We start from the raw sequence: 23,761 nt of genomic DNA, 5'->3' as shown, positions 1-23,761 counted from the left end.
AAATGGCGACAAACTACAGAACCTAAAATTTTTCATAAGCAACGCTTTTAAAGTCTTCACAGCTAATCACTGTATATAATGAATGGTCCTAGAATGATTTTTTTTTTTTTTTTTACAGGAATACCTCCCATGTGGTGCAACTGCTGTTTACATACGTGTGCGAGACCTATGTTCGTGTTTACATGTATGTGTGGGGTGGTTTTACATTTTATTTACTTTAATAAAATGTATTTTATTTTCCATTTATGTTTATTGCTATAACAAAGGGGCTAATAAGTCCCTCTGGGCGTGGCCCTTCTTGGTATTGTAAATATGATCACATTACTAGTCAGCCAATTAGCTGAAGCCATGATCTTGTTATAACCACTTGCTGACAGGCTCTATATATACATATGGCAGTCGGCAAGTGGTTAATCTCTATGTTCCTGTTTCAGCTAGTGTTATGAGCACTTACCCAGGTTTCCTGTCTCAGGGTGGCTCTTTTCTCTTGCATCATTCTATATAGCCGCCCATGCATGAAGAGACTAGAGCTGTGGTCTCCCTACACTGTATCAAATTAAACAAAGACCCATAGCCTAGGTTGGAAAAGCACTCCTCTGCTCATGTGGTCTCCAAGCTCCGATTTGAGACTGTAAAGACTGAAAGTTCAGAAAGCAGGAGCCAGCAACAATTAAAATTGTCAACTACAAGTGCTGGGATAAGAAATTTAACAAATAGTTAACTGGGGAATGTTTATTGTATGTTTATTGTATTATAATTAGGTTAAAAATTATTATGTATATATGTATTATGATTAGGTAAGTTAGAGGAAAAAAAAAAAACCAAGAAAAAAAACCAAGAGTTTAATACTATTCAATGAGGCAGTAAAATAAAACACCACAAAGCAAATAGTTCTTAAAATCAAAAACGGCCCATGTATTTTATTTATTAAACCATTTTTATTTTATAAAAGCAAATATAAAAATTAGGATACTCTAGCATTAGATTATGTACAGTATATTTTTTTCTTCTAATACAGCATTATGTGCATACACTTAGCCGACCATAATTGTGTTTAAGATCAACTACACCAAAACGGATCTACCTTTCACAGCTGTCACCAGGGTGAATTACCTATATATTTCTTATACACTATATAAAACAAATGTGTCAGCCTTGCAGCTGAATCCAAGTATACACTGTATATAGAATCCATAAAGTGTACCACACACAACTGTTTTGGAAAGGGGGTAGTTGGGATGTACTGGAAATTTTGGCAGAAAAATTGACAGTAGGATCTTTGGGGGGGGAAAAAAAAAAGGTCCATACAAGTCCAGCATGCACATCAACCTGACTGCTAAAATTATCTACTCTGCTGGACAAAGTATCACTACTGCAATTGACTTCTGTTACAGGGCATTACTTTATTATACACAATCACAGACCAGTGCTGACAAACAGTCCAGTATGAGACAGATTCCCTATTACTGCTGGCATTTGCAGGGTTATCTGTTAAAGCATATTTAGACACAAAAAAGTATAATGCACCTTAACCAGTCATTAGATGTGGGGGCTGCATTCTTTTCTTCAGGCTCTTCTTAACCTAGTGATTCTGCCACTCACTCCATTTTAAGCTGGGTACACACAGTCCGAATATGCAGACTGTGTGTACAGCTGTCCCGACAGAAGCCAGTCTAAGGACCCCTGTCAGAATACAGAGCTACAGTGGAACAGATCACTGTACTAACATTGCTTAGTTAGTACTGTGATGTTTTTCCATTCAGCCCACTGAATTGAAAAAAACACCCAAAAAACTAAATGTGTACACAAGGCTTTAGGGTGACAGCGCTCACTCACCCTACTGTTCAAGGACAGCAGAAACTGGATAGGACTATGGAATCCTTCCCCTCCCCTCCCCTATTCTCCATAACACAAATGGGGGTCGCTTGATAATCTTCACAGACTGCAGAAAACAATCTAAGTGATAAAAGTCAGCACAGACGTTATCAGCTAAGAAATTTGAGATAAACATTTTTTGTAACTACAGAAAGATGTTTTTAATGTTACATTTAGCAGACTAAAAGAAACCAAATATTACATTGTTTTGGGGTCTAGATTCATTTGTCATTTGGTATTAAACCCAAAATCAAAATAGTAATTTACTGCAACTTACCAATTATTAGTCGTGGTGGCTACATTTGTTTTTTTCCAATGTTTTCACTTTATGATCTAATCATAACACAGCTCGGGTGACTACACTTTGGATAGAAGAAAGTCACTTCTGACTGCAGCACTGTCAGTTTTAAGGGAGGGTAGTGTTAGATGTACTGACAGATTTAAACACACTAAACACATTAAAGCCAACGGAAGTTTTAAGCAGGTACAGCAAACAGTTCTGTTCCTTTTGGAATAAAGGGTTTACATAGATAAAATAAAAACTGATCATTGCAAGCATCCCAGTCAGTTAAATGGTTTGTCTCAAACCTGTATGTGCTATATCTGCCAGACAGCTTGTTCTGTTGAAAAACAACATTACTAGCTAGACCACCAGGTGAAAATAAAAGTAAGCCCAAAGAAGAAAGGTAATCTGCAACAAATAAATACTGCATTAAGCATCCTTTCGGGGAATTTGAATGAATTAGTTAATGGCTAGCTCAGCTATAACTTGCAGCAGATACCAATATGGATTTCATGCATCACACAACTACAACTCACAATCTCAAAAGAAAAATCTAAGTCTTAGTTACAGCCACTGCTCCAAATGATATGCAACATTGATAATAATTTTATAGCTATTGATTCCTATGGAGAACTGTATGCACATGCAATGTCTAAAATTCCTATATGCATCGCTTTTGCCTAATGTAAATCTGAAGTGCAAATGCTGATGAATCTAGGCTAGGTTATTTTTTTTTTGCTTTCTATAAAACAAGAGTTTCTGAACATATATTTGACCTACCTTCCTTTATTTGCATTTTCGAGGCGTAGTAATGGTTGATTTTATATTCAATGTTGGGAGCCTGAAATGCAGTTTCACACAACCCCCCCCCCCCCCCCAAAAAAAAAAGTATAACCAATACAAAAGAGACAATTGAGCAAAAATATTGGAAGATAGAACAAAGGAAAACAGAAACATGCAACATACAGGAATAAAAGTCCTTCAACAGAAAATCGTTTGATCTTTATTTTGTACCTTTGGAATTAACAATACTATGTAACTACAACACTGCATTACAGGCACTGGATTGTCAATGCACAGAATTCTTTCAAAAACGCATATATCATCCTGCCTACTTTCTTATGTTCATCTATTGAAGGCCCAAAATTCTGCCTGCAGAATAGAAACTCAGTAAATATGCTACCTTTTAAAAACTAATCTGAAGTAGATACATTCTTCTAGATTAAATCTACATATAAAACCACAATAAATGGCATATTTTCCTTCAAATTTTTCATGTATGCAACCTACAGGAATGATTATCAAAAACTAAAAAACTGTCCTAAAACTAGTCAACTTTGCAGAATGTTTCAACCCCCCCACCCCGAGAATTTGTTTGCTAAACATTTTGCAATAACAGGAAAGTTTTAGGAAGGATCTTCCCTTGCTTGTATTTATTCATCTATACAAGAGACTAAGACTTGTATGGCCTCATGCACACTGACAATTGACAAATGACACCTAAATGATATAGTATTGAGAAGGCAACATTACGTTCCTCTGCTAATGTGAAAGGAACCAATGCACTTAAACACATTGCAGCACATCTCAAATGCATATTAATGCAATACAAAATACAAAAGTTATTGTGGGTTTGTTTTTAGATATGTTGTGGTGCATTGGGCAGCCTATTCATTTTGAATGCAATGCATTAAACCCAGCTGAGTGGTATCAATTGGCTTTTGACTAATATCTTCACACACTCAGACATATTTGAATGTTGACTGCATTTGTTTTTTTTTCAGGTTACGCTCACTCCTCCCCTGTAGCAATAGAGCATTTGTGGTTGCCTTCCAGGCCAGACATCTTGAATGTCTGTTTTTATCTCCATTAAATGGGTGATGAGGAGACTGGCAGTTTACAGAAGGAATATGATATTGTTTGAAGGCTAAGAAAAATTATAAATGCAATATTTTTGCAGTATAAAAGTGCATTTAATCCCCCCACCAAGAGGCAACACAGATTTTGAATAAATAAGCTGTGCAGGTTCTGCACTCCTGTGACCAGTTTTCAGCTGACAGTGGACTGAAGTCCGCTGTCAGCTGATGTCACTCAGCCGTTCCAAGGCTGGGGAAAGATCTCGACTTTAAAGTTGGGATCCACCCCAGATTCTGGAGCGGCACCTGGCTGAGCCTGACTCAGCCGCTCTCTCCTCCTCAACAGCCCAATGCCCCAGTGAGCGCTGGGAGAGCAGAGTGATGACTGACAGTCACTGCTCTCTGCTCAGAGCGGCTGCGAAAACTCAGCAATGGAGGGAAAATCCCCTCCTATGTATAACTCCTCCTCATCAGGTAAGGTTTCATAGAAAGTCAAAAAAAAAAAAAAAGGCAGCGGGATGAGATCCCCATTTCCTGTGATGCAGTCTAAGAAAAGTATTTTACAGGAAAACCAAAAATCCCATTTTCTTTATCATACATCTCACATACCCCCTCCACTTGAGCAAATTAAACATTTTTTGATATTTACAATGCATTCAGAAGATATTCACAGCGCTTCACTTTTGCCACATTTTATGTCACAGCCTTATTCCAAAATGGATTAAAATGTACTTTTTCCCCTCAACATTCTACAAAACAACACCCCATAATGAGAATGTGAAAGAAGTTCATTTTGAAATCATTGCAATTTCTAAAGCAAACGAAAAAAAACACATGGTCTGAGAGTCCCTCAGGTGCCTTTTGGCAAACTCCAGGCAGGCTGCCATTTGCCTTTTACCGAGTAGCTTCCGTCTGGCCACTACAATACAGGCCTGATTGGAGTGCTGCAGAGATGGTCGTTCTTCTGGAAGGTTCTCATCTCTCCACAGAGGAAAAACTGGAGCCCTTTCAGAGTAACCATCAGATGCTTGGCTACGGCCCTTCTCCCTGAATCGCTCATTCTGACCGGGCAGCCCGCTCTAGAAAGAATCCTGGTGGTGACAAACATCTTCCATTTATGGATGATGGAGGCCACTGTGCTCACTAGGACCTTCAATGCCCTTCTCCCCGATCTGTGCCTTCATACAATCCAGTCTCAGCAGTCTACGGACAATTTCTTGGACTTCATGGCTTGGTTTGTGCTCCGACATGCACTGTTAACTGTGGGACATTATATAAACAGGTTTATGCCTTTCCTAATCATGTCCAATCATCTGAATTTCCCACAGGTGGACTCCAGTGAAATTGTGGAAACATCTCAAGGATGATCAGTGGAAAAAAAATGCACCAGAGCTCAATTTTGAGTGCCATGGCAAAGGCTATGAATACTCATGTACATGTGGTTCTTTTAATTTTAATAAATTGCAAAGATTTCAAAATGAACTTCTTTCACGTGGTCATTATGGGGTATTGTTTGAACTTAATCCATTTTTATATAAGGCTGTAACATAACAAAATGTGGCAAAAGTTAAGCACTGTGAATACTTTCTGGATGCACTGTAAAGGCCTTACCGAGATTAAAAAAAAAAAAACAAAAACAACTGCTGGATCAACTGAAGGCATACTCCATTTCTTAGTGAACTTATTCTCAATGGGGTTTTGCTAAGCACACTTTTTGCTGGCAGAACACCCTGTCAGGGTGAGCCCAGACCATGTTTAAAAACACACTAATAAAATTGAGGTACAGGAAAGAATTGAGGATGTTGTGGTGGCTGCACTGACCCACATCCTGCAACCTTTGAGCAGAGGACTCAAGATAACTGGTCCAGACTACTTCTGTGAAAAAACTCACAATATCCTTTTTTTGGGTCTCAGATAAACACTGACCCTGAGGTTCTTTCAGGAGTAGACTCCTCGGATAAGGATTCTTCTACATCCCCTTCGACTGGAACAGTCTCATCTTCCTCTACCTCATCCTCCACTGGTTCTACCTACGTTAACAGGGAGTTGAGGCAGAATGCTTTCATTTGCAACCAAGGTGGTAGAAGTCGGCAAGTATCCCGGTAAGCTGCTGCTCTACTCAGTGATAACAGAAGAGGTGCCCTAGAAGGTAAAGGAAGTCAGATCTCCTTAAAACATACAGACCCCCAGGGGATACACTGAACAGGGGCTGCGCCCAGGTTGCATCTGATCTGTAAGTATTTGGATCTCCTGATCCCCTACAACCCTTCCTCACCGCTGTCTTTGAGACATGGTCCGCAGACAAGTACATAGGACCCTTGCTGGAAAACAGTGGTCAAAGTTAGCCAAGAGGGCACTAAACACCAATGCACTTGTAACTCTAAAATATTTGACCACTTCTAATCTAGCTAGTGCACAACCACAAGGAAATGTGTGGCCCCTTAAATACTTGCTGCAAATTGTAGCCCGACACAAAAAAATGGCTTTGCTCCGACCTGTAGCTCCACAGAAAATGCACTTGCTCTGCTGGGACTTGTAGCCCCACTCAGGGATGATCTTCAGTTACTCGTAAACCCACAAAGAGCCCTCGCTGCCAGTGTTCATGATATCCAAGATGGCCACCAGCTGTGCACTCCACCCACTCGTGGAGCCGTCGGCCATTCTGCACATGAGAACGCGGCTTGGCCAGATGAGTAAATGTGGGTGGGAGCAGAGAGGAGCTCTCCACCTCCTACATTTTTGGTGCCCTGAGCCTCCAGGACCACCCTTAAACATTGTTACTCTATGTAGTGCAGCCCACGAAGCCATTACAGCGATACTACACTGCCCTGGACCTGTATTGCACAACTGGTCCACAAGGCAATATATCTTTGTTCAAGGTCCCATTTTGCAGGCCCAGTTCCAGTAATATTACAGGATGTCCCTGCGTGTCCAGAATGGGGTCTGGGAACCATTCCTGTGAGTAAAGAAAAAGCATGGGAAATGGATGCAGAAAAGGCTGATCTCTTAATTCAAGATGGAACTATGGAGAAACTATGTTTTTGGGCAGAGACTGCACAGACTTGACCACCAACTAAAAAAAAAAAAAAACCTAAATCCCTGAACAACAGGGAGGGGTTATGCCTGGAAGGGGAAGTCCTGTCTTATTTGCCAGTGTCCAGTGGTTGGCAGCATAACCCTATCATGGAGAAAAAACCCTCTGTCCTGGGATGAATGAAAGAAAATCACACACAGAATATTCAATTTCAGGGCATCCTAAAGCAGTTTAACTGGCTAACTGAAGCCAAAAAAAAAAACACAAATGGGGACTGTCTGCAGTTCAAACAGCTGTCTGAAGGACCTTACCATTGAAGATGGCATTAGAAGAGGCCTGAATATCAATCTGGTAGAACTCTAGCAGCCTTGGAAACCATTGCTTGATGTTGAAAAACCTAAGAAGCACTCACAGATCTACTTAAATATGCCTTGACAGAAAAGGGTAGAACCATATCTTTGAGACCACAAGCTAAAATGATGGAATGAAAAGCAATGGGAACCCTTACAGAGACCATCCAGGATAAAAAAAAGGAGAATCAGTCTAAAAGAAGCAGTGCCTGACAGAATCACAACCTGAACCACATCCAGACAATGGAGAACATTTTCCTTTTGGTGAACGAAAGCCAAATATAGGGACATAAAAACAACTGATGCGAAAGGCAGTAAATACCTTTGGACTGAAAATGTCCTAGACTTCAACACCACGTTGTAGCTACGCAAAACCAGAAAGGTTCACTTAAAGAAAGGCAACCAGTTCAAACATTCACCTTGCAGAGGTGAGGGCAACAAGTATTACATGTGCCTAGGCCAATCTGGAGCAATGGAGATCAGCAGAATGACATTCCATCTCGATCATGCAAAACAAATTCCCAAGAGTCACAAGAGCATCCACTGCTACCACAAGAGAATTCCTGTACAAGAAGACAAACCTGTTCAGTTTTTGAACTGGTCTTTAAACCTGGTTTCTCCATGATTTTTTTTATGTACACCAGTCATGGCGTTGTCTGAATGAACTTGGTGACCCTCCAGCAGAATGGTCCAATGCAGCAGACAAAGCCAGATCGCTCAAAACTCCAGGACATAGATTGGAGGATGAGATTCCTCCAATGAACAAGTCCCCTTGCACAGACATTGTGTCTAGGATTCCTCCCTAGTCTAAAATACTGGCATCCATTGTGATGATCTTCCAAAAGACCAGATGAAATGACTTGCCCAATTCCAGAACTGGATTCTTAAACCAACAGGCCAGGGATAATCTGTGCCAAAAAAAATCTTCTGTAAAAGGGCTGATTTGTCACACAAAAAAATACTGTGTAGTAAGGGTCTAACGTGAAACTGGGCAAACAGAACTCTTATGCAAAAACAGAGACAACTACTTGACTAAAATCTGTCAATCTGGAGAAATATTCTGCCCTGAGCTGTGTATAGGAGTAGACTCCGATACTCCAAACAATGCGTTGTTTTCTGAGGGTTCCAAATCTATCTGAACCACTGTTAACATATGGATAGTTGAGCCTACATTGCCCGACCAAGCCTGCATCAACTATTAGCCTCAGCAGAAGGTCATAAGTACTCCATAAGTGAAACAGAGCTAGTCCTGGGGCTAGCACCTTGGTGAACAACAGGGTGCAGATGAGAGTCGAATGGTGCACTAGATGGGGGCATGTAAGTATGCATCTATCATGTCCATAAAGTCTCCCTGGTAAAAAGAGGAGATGACAGATCTGGTGGATTACATTCAGAGTGCAAATGAAGACATATAGTACTTTGATATCCAGGATGGGGCGGATGACCACTTTGAGTTTGCGAACAGAAAAGATGAGAAAAATTCCTGTACCCTTCTGCCACAGGAACTGGGACAATGACACCTTGATTCAAAAGCCCCTAGAGAGCTAGCTAGAGATCTGCTAATATGTGCTGTGACACAAGAAGGCTGGAGATGAGAAACCAAGGAGGGGGCTTGGAGCTAAACTCTGGCCCCTGAAAGCTACTTCCCACACCCAAGCATTGGAGATGCAAGTTGTCCAACTGTCTGCAATATACTAATACATGCTTTTATGGGAGAGCATGAAGAAAGAATGATGCTAGCAAAACGTAGGTTAGACTTTTCCCAGCAAAGCTGAAGAATAGACATTCATTTTAGCAAAAAACTGAGGCCAGCTTGCAATAAGTTATCCTGGGCTGGTCTACGTTTTTGTTTGCCAGTATAATCCCTTTTTTCCTAATGACTTCCTGTGTCCCTCAATTGACAAGAAAGAAAACTATTTAGAAAATAGACAGAAAATGTTTTCCAGGTTCCCAAGACACACAATTCTGTAAGAATTAATAATACAAAAAAAGTCTAGTGTGCATCTATATATACATTTTAGGACAAAAAAAAAAACTTTTTGCAGTTTACTTACAATGCAGCAATCTTGGCTTGTAAAACCAAACAGTAACATATGATGAAAACAAGTTTATTTATAGCAATATTTCACAGCTTAAGCTTAGAATAATTATTAAAAACAAGCATTAAAAAAAAAACTGAACACCCAAAAATGCATTTATAAAATAGTTGGACTGGTAAACAAGCAAAACACTTCACAATAATAAGCAAATTTCAATTCACGCACTTCACAGTTTACAATATTTTGGCAATAGCTAATAGCTGTACCACATTCGAATCTCTATGTATGAAAATAAAGTTTAACTTGATAACACGCATGTGTTATTTACATCAGTAAGATGTAAGCTACCAAAAATACAAGATGGCCAGATGGAAAAAAAAATTGTCCACAAAATTTTCTAATTCTAGACATCTGTATGTACACACAACATCACAGGTTATTTTTAAATCAGCAGGAAGAGAATATATACAGAGCAATGCTCCAGCCAATTTAAATCTGAAGAGCCATGCATGTAAGATCAGTTTCATAAAAGTGAAAAAAAAACTTGATGACAATGTATTATAAAGCCTATTTTTACAGTCTGTAGGATACAAAACCATTTTTTTTCTTAAAAAATGAATTATAATACATACTTCTAATATTGAGAAAATACATTGTGATGAAATACTTACCTGGCTATGTCATTTTAGACAAAGTCTCTTAACATGTCAGAAAAAAATTATTTCTTTTTTATTTAAGGGGGGGGGGGGGGCTTTTACAGTTTAAAAAAAACCCTTAAGAAAATAAAATTTGATAGTGGAATACAAACACTAATAGTATGGTTCCTAGACACGTACAAGCAATGGATGCTCCTTGGCTTGCTACACAGTGTGAAAAACATTTCCATCAATTAGAATTTTTTTTTTTCACACACACAATATATTCTGCAGAGAATACTTTTTCCACTAATGGAAGAACCTGTTTAACAGAACAGTAACCAAGCAGTTTGAAAAATGACCATGCCACCAAAGGTCTTGGAAACTTGTAAACATACATGGCCCTATAAGAATGTGGTGGTAATTTACAATAAATCTTTCACAGAAAGAAAAATAAATTTTGGGCAGAAAGGAAAGTTAACTCAACCACCCACTATTGGGAGAAGGGGTAATTTCATGATTAATGAGATGACAAGCCGCCAGTTAAATGGTAGCCAATCTTGATTTTTTTTTTTTTTCAAAAAGCAAATTTGCAACACCAATAGTGACACTCCATTTTCTTGCAATATTCTAACATTTAATTTTTCAATATACAGTCAAAAACAAATGGAATGGTTAACCATTTAGGACACAATTATGGCTGGTCTCAAATGAATGTATTGAGTTTGTATTTGACACAGACCACAGTCAAATAACCATCGATAATCAAGCTATTGAAGAAATACAATGTATAAAAAATTTTTTTCATCTAGTAAAAATAAATAAAATGAGACAGGAAACTGTGCTAATGAAGCAACTAATGCATCTCTAAAGACTTCAGTGTATGTGGAATAAAATCGGTTTTGTAAAAAGGAAGAATATACTGCCAAAAATCAAACCATTCCCTGAGGTGTAAACAGCAAATAACTTGAACATCTTTACACATCAGCCCCATTAAACAGTTTATTACAATACTATATCTACTGTAATTGAGGTGGTATAATTTACAGACATTATCAGAACATGTACATTTTAACAGGAATAAACTATAAAAACAAGAAAGAGCTGTTTTTTTTCCAACTGCTTGTACATTATAAATTGTAAATATAATGTATAAACCCAAGTTTGAAGAGCTAAGAAGGTTTAAGTCACACAGGTTTCCTTCAAATAAAACATTTAAGCAACATAAAAAATAAAAGTAGATCTACTGGTTACCATGTTTGCAGAATTGCTTTATTCACATCTAGATCTGCTCATTTTTATCCGTAACTTTGAGCTGTTGAATCATATGAAGCAAACTGATGGCCAAGTATCTTCTCTTCCATTAGATGAACATGTGATCTTTTAAAGTTGTTCCTCTTCTGTCAGCTGTAACGTTTTAAGATTTGTGATGTAGATTTTTGCTACAGTACATAATATACAAAATCTCTGCTAACAGTACAAACATTTTTAAAGCAATTACAACATACTAAAATTTAAGCAGTATTTTCATAAATAACCAAGGCATCACATGCAGCAAAAATAGCTAATGCATCTTGTATACATGCACATTGGAATTTAAATGTGATAACATGTTTTACATAGAATCAATAAATAACGGAGATTATTAGATGTCTTATAACCAGGCAAATTCTTAGAATTAAGACAACAGCATATAACATGGACGCAAACCTATGAAATATTCATAGGCTATTCATCATTTAAAAAAAAATAAAAATAAGGCAATATACATATATGTATATTAAAAATGTACTTTTTGAATGTTAAAATGTAAATGTTTTGGTGAGGGTTACATTTAAAATTCTGCAAAATGTATTACATATTCTAACAAACATGCTAACAGCACTTGGAAGACATTTTAAGGCACAACTCCAGGTGAAAAAAAGTTTATGCCCGCACTGCATGGGTTAACTGCTCATTTTTATCTAGGGGAGAGGAGAGCAGAGATATACTTACCTGATCCTATCCTCCCAGCACAAGACAGATCTGACACCCCTGCGCTCCAGCGGTCTTGAATAGTGGATCATTCCTGGCGTCATCACGCCCAGAGCAGACTCCACAGACCAGGAACAGTCCACCGCTGGACCGTGGGGGAGTGCCATTTTTTTGAGGATTGAAGGATCGGATGAGTACAAGCTTTCTGCTCACCCCTAGACAAAACAAACAGTTGGTCCGTGCAGTGCAGGCCACTGCCCCACTGCATAGAAAAATGTTTGGTTTTTTTGCCCGGAGATGGGCTTTAAATACATTAAACACTACATAATTTAAACAATTACATATGTAGTTGACAGTAAGATTTTGATTTAAAGTTAACGTTTTTTTCCCCCTTTAAATACAGGCTAATTTACTGAAGGAATTAAGAATGTTCACTAAGCAAATTGACTGACTGTTTTCTGTGGTTAGTAGATAAGGTAAAGCTTCAGTAATTCAACCATCCAATTATGTCAAGTGAAAAAAAATCCTCCACCTCCCCCCACACACAAACACCCTTTTCTCCTTGAGTGATTGAGTGATTGAGTATTAAAAGTATACACAATGTACCCTTTGTTTTTACTAACCTAAGGTGAGATTCACTTTTCTTAGTGAACACTCTACTCCTTCAATAATTTAGTCCCACTGTTACTTTGCAATAAGTTATGTAAAAGTTTATAAAAGATTTTAAATTACAGTCTGTTTCCATTAAACAGCTAGCACAAATAAAACAATTCTGTAAATTTAAAAATTCATAGTAAACTAGTGATTTATTTTATGATAACTGGAAAATGAACACTAAATTCCTACTGTTTTGATAAATGTTTTGTCAGCTACAATATAAAGAGATAAATATGGAAATGTATCAAGAACTGCTCAACATATCAAATATTACACAATTTAAAAAAAATGAGTGAAGGATGCTGGGTGTAAAATGAAAAATATTTCAGATCAGTTCTGAGAAATTTTAATTTTACTATAAAATTCCGTCTTGTAACTTAGAACATCACCCATGACAAGCAAGAGCTCAATGTGAAGTTATGATGCAACTTTTAACTTTAAGATTATTACAGTTAAAAAAATTATATTACATACATACCAAGTATACAGATACTAAGATACAAAGCTAAAGCAGTATATACAAAAATTGGGACAAAAGCAACATTCACTAAACCATACAATATGCAACTGTCCATTTATTTAAAGTGAGAAAACTTGCATTAGAAGCATTACTAAGTCTGCATTATCTCAGTGGTGACAGCAGGTGATATCTGCCACGATACTACACTCACAGGCAGGGGCGGACCAACAACTCATGGGGCCCCCGGGCATTAGGGGATCATGGGGCCCGTGTCCTTGCCCAAACTCAAAAAAGCCTATGAAAAAGATACCAGGGGCATCTCATGGGGCTGACCCCAGGCCCTCGGGCAGTGCCCGAGTTTCCAAATGGTCAATCTGTCCCTGGTCACAGGTATGAGAAAAACCTAGCAAAATAGTATGCTTATATTTCTTGAAGCATTTTTTTCCAATGACAAGTGTGTGTGTTTTTAATTAAAACATTCATATTATTCCAAGTTCCCAATGACACTATTAGTTAATTGTATAGATGCAATCTCCAAACCAGTAATATATTGTACTACTTTTGTAAATACAGCGATCTCAACAAGATGAGCTACTAATCAGTTACTCGGAAATCAAAATGACCAACCCAACAAGTCAAAAAATAAATAAAATGCAAGGCTACTATAATATGAACACAGCAAGGGCTGCTAAATGCTCTTGATTAGGACACGTTAAAAGAGGAGTGTTTCATACAGGTATTGACGTAGGAGGAAAAGGATAAAGAATGGAGAATGAGCCAATAGTATATACCAAAAACTATTCTACGTACTTGCTTCAACCCATGAAGCAGTATGGGATAGGCATGACACTAAGAAAATACCTGTCATGCTATATAAAATTTTGGCTTCATCTCGCTGAAAGTGTCATCACAATAACAGTCATAAATAAAAATGTATTACTTACCAGTATACATCTTTTTTCATTATGAATTTTATTATGACAATCTAGAAATGCTAAGTGATCATATCAGGTAGCAGGAACTGAACCAACTGAATGTTGGTCTATGCAACAAGACCACAAATCTGTTCCCACTAGTGGAAATGTTTTTTTATGAGGTTTTTTTGTTAAATATATGCACTATTAATCTATGTAACCACGTCTGACCAGCGTACAGCATACTAACAGCCTATCAACTTATAAAAATAGGCTATATCAATGCAATTCTTAACAAAGGAATATTTGTACAGCAAATGGTAGCGAATATTACATAAAATTACAAGGTTTACAAAATGTTAGGAGAGGTCTTCATTGTTTACAGTATTGGTGCATGGGACAGTTTAAAACCAGCATGTTTATTAATTACAGACAGTGTACTTAATGCTGTTTTTTTTTGTTAGATTAAATATACAAAGCATTGAAACTAAAAAATGTCAACACTAAAGGATTTGTAACTACCAGTATAAATATATTTAACATTTAAAAGTTTAATCCCCTTTTAGGCTATAATTATTCTTTAAAAAGAGATTTTTACCGTTTACCACAAAAACAACTTTGTATGCCCAGTGTGTCAGTGCAGAAGACTGATATGTGTCAAAGCAGATTTCTCTACCTTGTAAAAACAACAACATTTTCCACAAATATTACCATGTCTGCACAACGAGGGAAAGACATATATTCATACACAGATAAAAGGGGAATTTGGTAAATTTAAAAAAAAAAAATTTCCATTTTTTTTTTTGGAAGAGAGTACTTAAACAGTATATTTCTAAAGCAGTGAATGTGACATTCAGCAAACACTCACTGGGGGTGTTCTCTTCCTTGTGCATGTGTTTAAAGTTAAAGTGATTGCTTCACCTGCAGTAAATATTTTATGAATATTACACCCACTGCTTTAATAAAAAAAAAAAAAAAAAAAAAAAAATACTCCTAAGCGATCATTCACATGATTGATTGATTCAATTTTTATCATTCCCTAACTTTTTTCTTTTTTAAACCCCAACTGCAGTATTTTTCTCTGACACAGGGCTACAACAGCAGATTGCTCACACTGATACGTCAGTTATATAAACCATTGCATACAAGCAAAAACCAACTTAAAGCGGACCAAAACTACACATCTTAAAAAGTGTTTAAAAAATGTAGTAATTAGTAAGTGTAATCATGTTTATTTTACTACCATATATTACATTACCATACTATTTCAAGTTGTCAGTCCACTGATGATAAATATACTGTGCAATACTGTGCCACTGGCTGTAATTCAACATGGGTTGAGTTGGCTTTTGTAATAAATTTGACATACTAGCCTTTTATTGAAATGTACACAATTGTCTTCTATTGCTAAAAAGTCTCATGGAGAACATGAAAGATACTTCTCAGTTAAGTGAGGGATGTTGGCAGCAAAACATATCACCCACCCACTCATCCATGGGTTGGGTTCTAGACCCAAAAAGCCCAGTGGGATGTCAGAGCAAAAAGGGACAAAAAACCTACACCTTTTAGTACCTCATTAATTTTAAAGAGATTTTGCCTAAGAGTTTAAGTCCATTTTAAGCAGGAAAGCCATATTATAATTAACCCGTTACCTATCAAATACAAAAAGGTTTAGTGAGAGTGTGTGTGTAATATGAACTGTCTATGACATGGCCTATTTAATGAATTCTTTCAAACTAAGACATGTATTACAAATGTTTACATATGAGGTGTTGGAAGCAAAAATACATCTGGGAAGTCACCTATTTACAAAGTCACAGCTTAATATTTAAGTTTACCTTATGGAAAATCCCCAACTTTACATGTGCCTTGTGTATATGACAGTTCCATATATAAATACATGTAAATCATGCATGTGTTTGAATGTGCAGGATAAGTGGAGTCTGTCTGTCACGCCATCTACCTGCTTAAAAGTACACCTAAGTATATGAATGACAATAGTGTCAAAAAGACCGGTCATCACACCAATATGAATATGTATCTGTAGAGGGCAAAGCCAGCAATGAACACTACAAGCATTGAAATCTGAACATTACAGGGGCCTGGGATTCGGAGCTCCTGAACTGCAGAGAAACATGTCTAAGGTTTGTGCAGGCACCACTCTGTGCATGCACTGCAGTCCTGAACTTGTTTACTACCTTTATGGTTCTGAAAGGTGTACTTGAAAATAAGTCATTAAAAGGCAGAGGTGGGTTTCCAAAAGTTAAGCAAAGGAGCTGTAGGGTGTGAGGATTCTTGAGTACCATGTAAGTCAATGATGTTGCACAGCAGCACTAAATGTCATTTAAAATTCATGCTTTTTGTCGCAACATTTTAGCCAATTAAGCATCAGCATTTTAGGATATACTATATTAGGAAGTATTACATGAAATACATCAAAGTTATATAAACAAAAACAATGAAAAAAAGGTTATTTCATGGGGAAAAGGAAAAACACAACATGATAAACCAGGCACAAATTATAGTCCAAAACCACAATAGGTAAAATGAGTCAAAGTTTTTGATTTATTGTTCACTCTTCGCAACTGTGACAAGTACACAGAAAAAAAAAGGCATGCCTTACAAAAACATGGTATGCAATTTTCCAACATTTTATTTACCATATTTTCTTATTAAAAATGAAATTAGATTAAATATTTTTAAAGGGCATTGAACAAAAGGGTAATGCCATTCAATAGTAGAGTTAAATCTACTTAAACATCAATCTTATATGCAACTAATAGAATTCAGTGATTTAGATAAAGACCGCTTAATCTTTTAATAAAAAAAACAAAAACAACAATTGTTCACAAAACCTTAAAAGGTTTATGTTTAGCTACAGATATTTTTTTTTACTTTAGGATACATATTATTTTAGCTGGAAATATGTCAGTCTGAGTAATTTTTAACTGCACTTCTGATGTGATCCCAACTGCCTGCAAGAAAATCTCTCCATTACAGTTTTAATACAATTGTCTTTCTTTGCAATTAAAAAGGTCATCTACTGTACAATATAAACAAATAGCGTGATTTCCACTAAAAGAACAATAGGCCACTGAAATGATCTACTCACCATGTGTATGTCTGACGAATGAAAGAAAAAACCAAAACAAATATATAAAAAAAAAAAAAAACTTCAGGAGGGGCTGATTTATAAATGATCAGAATCCCCCAGGTATGGCTCTCTTTTTACACAAATTATCTGCTTTGTATAGAACCAAAATAAAGACCTAAAGAAGAGACCGTCCGAATTCCGATCTTTGTGTAGCCTTACCAGTCTAGCAGGAGCCGTTTGTTAGATTGGCTTCTTTCAAACGGCCCTGACGGAAAACTTCCTATGATCAGCAGCTTGCTGTCAAACGACTGCAGCACTGATCAGTGTATTCTGACAGTAAAGAAGTCCCGCTGCCAAAATACAACATCAAGTAGTAGTACAAGTACAATTAGCAAGTTATTAAAGTGAAATGATTTCTGGAAGGTCCCAGGCACCTCAACTGTGCACTGTGGTAAAGCACCATGCACTGCAGTGTCATTCATTTTCAATGGAACCCCCATTGCACTAAAGCAACCAAACATGCGTTTCAGCACATGGCAACACCCTGCCATGCGCTGTGGTTGACTGCGGTACAATTATTTTCCTCACATTTTGGTATGTTGGCAGTCCACTCAAATGAATGACCTGCCTTAAAAAAGGGACCCAGTCACCAACCTAAAGTATAGGTAAAAGCACAGAAAAAAAAAATCAACTATTTAACATGCCTACTTGTAGCGCTTTTACTTTTCCATAATTTACCTATCTGCAATATGCCTTTGACCTTGCTATAAAACTTGACAAGTCAATTCCCCATCACATTCTCCTCCCTCCTTGCATGTCATATCCATTTCCTTTTCTGGTAGTGTGTAGATACTCTGTGCTTACCAAGGATCTCCCTTCACTCATAACCTTTTATGCAGATGCCAGGGGAGATGGGGAAATACTACAGTGTCACCTGAATAATAGCATAGTGTGGCTCTTGATAACACTTTCTGGATGGTAGGGCCCAGCAGCAGTTTCAAGGCTTTTGGATGTCTACACAATGGCTGCTTCTGCAGCTTAAAAACCATGCATCAAATATGTTAAATGCACATACAATCTCATAGGTACAAATTTCTAAAATGGTCAGGCAACAGGGTTGGGAAGACATAGCAATGGATTGACTAGGTAAGAATGGAGCCTATAAGACCCAGTGGGCACTTGGGGCAATCAAACTGCAGCCAAGTACTAAAAACAGGTAAATCCATTCTTTGACAATAGAACAATCTGGTGGCAAATTTGCTAAGCTTTGTGTTTCTAGTACAAGGAGCCAAAAGCAATATGTGTTCGGGAAGCTACTGAATGTACGCCTGATGTGTCCTAAACAGTTGTCAGCATAGTATATAATAAGATTGCAAGCTCAGTTCCCAGCTACTAACCTCTTCATCCTCTATGGTGGTCAACTTTGCAACTGCATATACATATACAAGGATGTAAACATCACAATTAAATGTACCTGCAAAGAATGCACAGATACCCAGTTTTTAAAGACTGATAGTTCAAATTTAATGACACACTTATGCGGGGATGTCCACAAAAGATGGTTCTTAACATCACTATAGTAAGGTTTGTATTTAACATATATAAATACAGCATAGTACGGATTAAACAGATTGTCCAATAAAAAAATTTACTGCAGTAAGTTAAATACTACAGAAATAGAACACTAGCTTACAAATGAAAGACTAACGACACAAAATTAAGCAATGTGTTATCATTTCATGATAAGTCTTTATCAAATATGCCTGCACGGATGAATTAAAATTACTGAACTGCTATCCTGACTGGCAGGGGACTTACAGCGGTAATCTTTTATTTATTATGTAAAACCTTTATCCCAAAAAGAAAAAAAGAAAAAAAAAAAAACTGTTGCTGTAACTGCAAAGAAAGTGTTAGCAGCAGTTCAGTTTTAAATTTGTTAGTCAAATCTGCTCATGCATCTAAACACTACTCTATTCACATTGACAATGCTGCTGTCCAAGGATGGTTCTGCTATTCCCCCATCCAAAAATTGAGACACTCTTACCCTAGGTTCACACCTAAGCGTTTTCTGCAGCCTTTTGCAGAAACAGTACAGTCCATTTAACATGATTTCCTATGGGACATGTTCACACCTGTGAGCTTTCACCCCATGCATTTTTTGGAAAGCGTAAGGGCCTTTTTTTAACGTAAAAAGTTGCATTTTTTTGTTCTAGAGACTTCAATGGAAACACTACAGAAAAGCATGTATTGCATTTTTGCAGTTTAAATCTGCCTAGCAACAAGAAAAAAAACAAACAAAAACGCGAAATGCATCAAAAAATCGTCAAAAACACAAGTGCAAAAACGCAAAATGCAATGCAGAAATGGCTCAAACGCCACCAGCATAGGTGTGAACCTAGCCTTAGACAGCAAGTGCATTACTGGCCACGTCACCAAGTGAAAAAAAAAACAAAACACAAATGCAGCTACCACATTTAGGGACTGGTAAGCAGCAATATATCATTTTTTTATTTTGGGTTTACTACTGCTAAAAGGGAACCTGCAGTGATGGAAACTGCCCCTACTGACTAATTTCTTAACCCCTTGGCGCCTCCCGGCCCTTTAAGGGTTTCAGCAGCCGGGAGGAGGGGCAGGGTTTTAGAGTCAGGTGACCGCCGTGATTCGCCGTCACATGATCGGGAAAGGTCCCGATCGAAAGAGGAGATCGGGATCTTTCCTTGAGTACCGGACATGTGTGCTGGAAGCAAGCAGGGCACGCACTCTCAGCACATATGTTTTTCTTAATTGTACACAAACGTACGGCCGCTCGGCATATAGGCCCAGACGCCGGGAGGCTGCACATTTGTGTGCGGCCGGCGTGAAGAGGTTAAGGTTTATGCTTTTAGGCAAGCATCTATAATGTTCATTCCCTATTTGACAAGCCACTTACAGAACACCCGGTTTACATGTTTTAGTTCTGAGTAAGCAACTCACCCAGGGGTGCTGCAAGAAAGGCAACGTCCCTTGAGAATGGACCTTCAAAACAATCATCAGCAACAGCAGTAGCTTAACTCTGTCATGACAAATTCATGATAGAGTTTTTGGTCAGTTTTATTTAGTAGATATACAAAACGGTAAACGTTATTGTAAAACTGACTTAAAAAAAAACAAAAAAAAAACATTTACTGCAGCAAAACTCTGAGACAATAGCTTATATTATTATTATTATAATAATACAGGATTTATATAGCGCCAACAGTTAGCTCAGCGCTTTACAATAAAAAGGAAGACAATACAGCAACAATACAGTTCAATGCAAGGGGCATAGGAGGGCCCTGCACTTTGGAGCTTATAGAGAACACTAGGCATAATACTGTGATGAGCAGTGTTTGCTCACTATTTGACATCTTGGTGAAAATCTTGAACACTATCAAAAATATATTTTTTAACATTTTATATAATCCCCCAACAGGGATACCTCAAGGTTGCAAAACTCCTCTAGGTCCACCTTATATTGTACCAAAGCCATTTTATGCTACTAAGGCTAGACAATACGCAAGACAACATTGCTGGGTGAACTTACAAAAAGAAAAAGATAAAAAAAAATAGGCATGCTTGCAGTGTTTACACACTATATATTTGTAAAATATATACACACGTAAAGGGCTGGATGTTTATCAGTCATCAGGTTGTCATAGCAACTGCAAAACAAAAAAAAACCTCCTCACTAGTGACCAGGTTAATTGGGAGCCGAAATGCCTGGGCTGGCAGCATTGTTCTCCTCTACTAGCCAGCCGCTGTGAGGTGACAAGAGGGCTCCAGGGTGCATGTAGGGGTGGGGGTGGAAGCATGGGGCAAGAAAAACGAAAGCTGTTCATTAGTAGTGATGGGTATAGGCCTGTTCAGTGTGCAGCAACAAACCCTTGATTCAAACTGAGTAAATAATGGAGAAAAAAAAATAACCTGCTTGATGGGTGATACCAATACAATTTATTTAAAAATAAACGCTAAAAAAAACAAACAGAAAAAAAAACTGATCAAACTGTAATTGTAATTCGCATGAACAGAAGAATGATGCCCTAGTCAACAGCACACTGAGAGCTGTTCTATGACACGCATTAGAAAATACAAAGACAAAAATAAGGTTCTAAGTATAGGGGAAAGGCCCTGGTTTAATCAGGAATGGACAAAGTGACAACTACTTCTAGGAAACATATTTCATGTTCCAGGGAACACTGCCTGCAAAACTTGGGGCATACCAGGGAACGCATGCGCATTGCAAGCCCAATGCTTGTTAGGAAAAAGCTGTCCCATTGGTTTACAGGTGTTTGCAGCACCTATGTCAACCAAGTTCTACACCGTTCTATCTTAAAGGTCCATATCAGTAAAACACCTGGGCATTCACCACAGAACACCGTTCAGATAGAGTAACTCCAGCCAACATTCTTAAATGTTTCCACCCAAGATTCTTTTGTTAAAAAGACCCCCAAAGTGTTTTAAAACACTTCACTGATGTGAGAGAATGTGATTCTGCAAAAATAAAGCACTGTTGTACTAAGAAGACGTTCTACATATAGAAATTGACATTGTATAATTCTACCAGTTTCACAGTACTGTTTTTAATGTAGATATTACAATGTTTGACAAATACCTGTTTGCTACTTGATTTTAAAGGCACTATAGATGGCTATGAGGTTGATTTACTAAAGCAAATAGGCTGTGCACTGAAAGTAAAGTTGATCTAGATCTGAGAGGAACATGCAAGGAAAATAAAATTAAAAAAACAATATTTTTGCTTGCAGGATTGGATGAAAGATCAGCAGATCTTCGCCTCATTTCAAAGCTTCCCCTCGGATCAAAAGCAACTGCACTTGCAGTGCACAGTATATTTCCCTTTAGTGAATCAGCCGCTATGTATATAAGTACAGGTGCAATCTGATGATAAGCCAAGTCTGTATAGCCAGAAGGAAGCACAAATACTTAGGAAACCTTAGCATTAACGTTAATGCCTGTGGAGAAGGGGGCTGGGAAATTAAACTAACAGTGCCATCTTATTCCTGGAGGCTCAAAAGCAGCTTGATAAAACAGTGGCTGTCAATTTATGAGCCTAAAAGGGGCCTCAAATGCAGCCCCTGACATCACAAAAGGGCAGCACATAATATTCAATATATGTAATGCTTGAGAGGACGGTCAGAACCTACATGCCTAAAAAAGTAATGAGGGTCACAGAGAGTGGACATGCTACATTTTTGGCTGGAGGTATACTGCAGAAGATAATAGAAAGCTGGGAGCATGTTATATGAAACTTGTAGAGATCAATGCCATTATCCTAATCGATGTTCCCACCACAAGCTCCTGGGGCCGAGGGCTGCATGATGCCCCAGGACTACAGGCTGGGCACCAAAGGTTTATAACCCAACTGATTCTTTCTTCCAAAATACCCTAGGTCAGTGGTGTATGCTTGTGCCATAGCCATGAGACTTGCTAAATCAGGCAATGCTCTTTACTACCTAAAGCCTGAGTTTATTATTTAGCTTGTACTGTAAACAAAAGAAGCTCGTGAAATAAGTGCCATTATTACGCTCTATAAACACTGAGCTTTTTAATTACACTGGTAACATTAGCTGTGCAAAGTCACATTAAAAACTTGAGTTTTTCAGCGTTTTTGTGTTAGCATTCAGAGTTTTTTTTTTTTTCTTTCACCAAAAACAAAATATTTTTTTGGTTAAAAAAAAACAAAACAAAACGCTGGTTTGCCACGATTTACAGCATTTTTCAGTGGTAGAGCATTTTTACAGCTAAAAAACTCCTCTTGAAACCCACTAGTTCTGGATTGTGTGCATGGACACATAGGATAAAATGCTAGGGAGTTTACTGGCTGTAGAAAAAAAAAAACAAACGTCAAGAGCCAAAACCAGCAAAACCCCCAAAGGTGCCAATCCTTAATGGAGAGCGGGGAAGCAGTCCTTAAAGCGAAACTACCCCTTTTGGGTGGAGCTCGCTTTAAGTGTAACTAAAAACAGCAGCGGACATAACCAAGACCTTCAGACCTGAACCAGTCCTGAGAACAGCCTATAGAGGGGGAAAAAAAAAACAAAAACACATCGGACACTTCTGCAAAACAGATGATAGATTTCCACATCATCGTTTTTATAAAGGCTGAAAGGCAACACTACAGATCCCAACACTTTGCACCCATGCTTCTTTATACATAGTGAAAATTTGTTCCCTGGCCATCACAATGTCTAGTGTTACAGCACGTAAAAACATTACCCAGGACAGAAGTGTGTTATCAGGTTAAAATAAAGATAAAAAGGCCTAAAATAAAGTTAACATCCCAGTGCAGTGGTCCGCAAACTTTGGCCTGTAGGGGCCGAATGCAGCCTTCATATGGCCCTTGGGGCACTATTCTTACTAATTACACCAACAATGGGGCATTACTTCTACCACTGACCCAAACGATGGGTCACTAATCTTCCTCCACAAAAGCTGTAATTTTTTTATTCCCATTCACCACCCAGTCTGAGACATGGTTTACTCCCATTAGCACTGGGGCATTTTCTACTCTCTCTGGCCACAATCTGCACCCCCCCCCCCCTTCTAAAGTTTGA

The 23,761-nt window shown here is 37.9% G+C and overlaps 1 protein-coding gene and 1 long non-coding RNA gene across 5 annotated transcripts in view; one reads left to right on the top strand and one right to left on the bottom strand.

Annotated features, from left to right (window-relative positions):
• Positions 1-194, top strand: part of LOC149472040 (uncharacterized) — a 125,925-nt gene extending 125,731 nt beyond the window's left edge. The window contains exon 3 of the long non-coding RNA XR_016306197.1: positions 119-194. This is a non-coding gene — a long non-coding RNA (uncharacterized LOC149472040). The remainder of the gene's footprint in view (positions 1-118) is intronic.
• Positions 195-891: 697 nt separating this feature from the next.
• Positions 892-23,761, bottom strand: part of CPSF6 (cleavage and polyadenylation specific factor 6) — a 61,423-nt gene continuing 38,553 nt past the window's right edge. For all 4 annotated transcript variants that reach the window (XM_089652683.1, XM_089652684.1, XM_089652685.1 and 1 more), the window contains exon 10: positions 892-11,479. The gene's annotated coding sequence lies outside the window, so the exon portion shown is untranslated. The remainder of the gene's footprint in view (positions 11,480-23,761) is intronic.

The sequence above is a fragment of the Staurois parvus genome, unplaced genomic scaffold (assembly GCF_062004578.1).
Source record: "Staurois parvus isolate SC_StPar_1 unplaced genomic scaffold, SC_StPar_1.0 ptg000025l, whole genome shotgun sequence".
NCBI classification, from domain to species: Eukaryota; Metazoa; Chordata; class Amphibia; order Anura; family Ranidae; genus Staurois; species Staurois parvus.
This window is presented reverse-complemented; position numbering and strand designations above follow the sequence as displayed.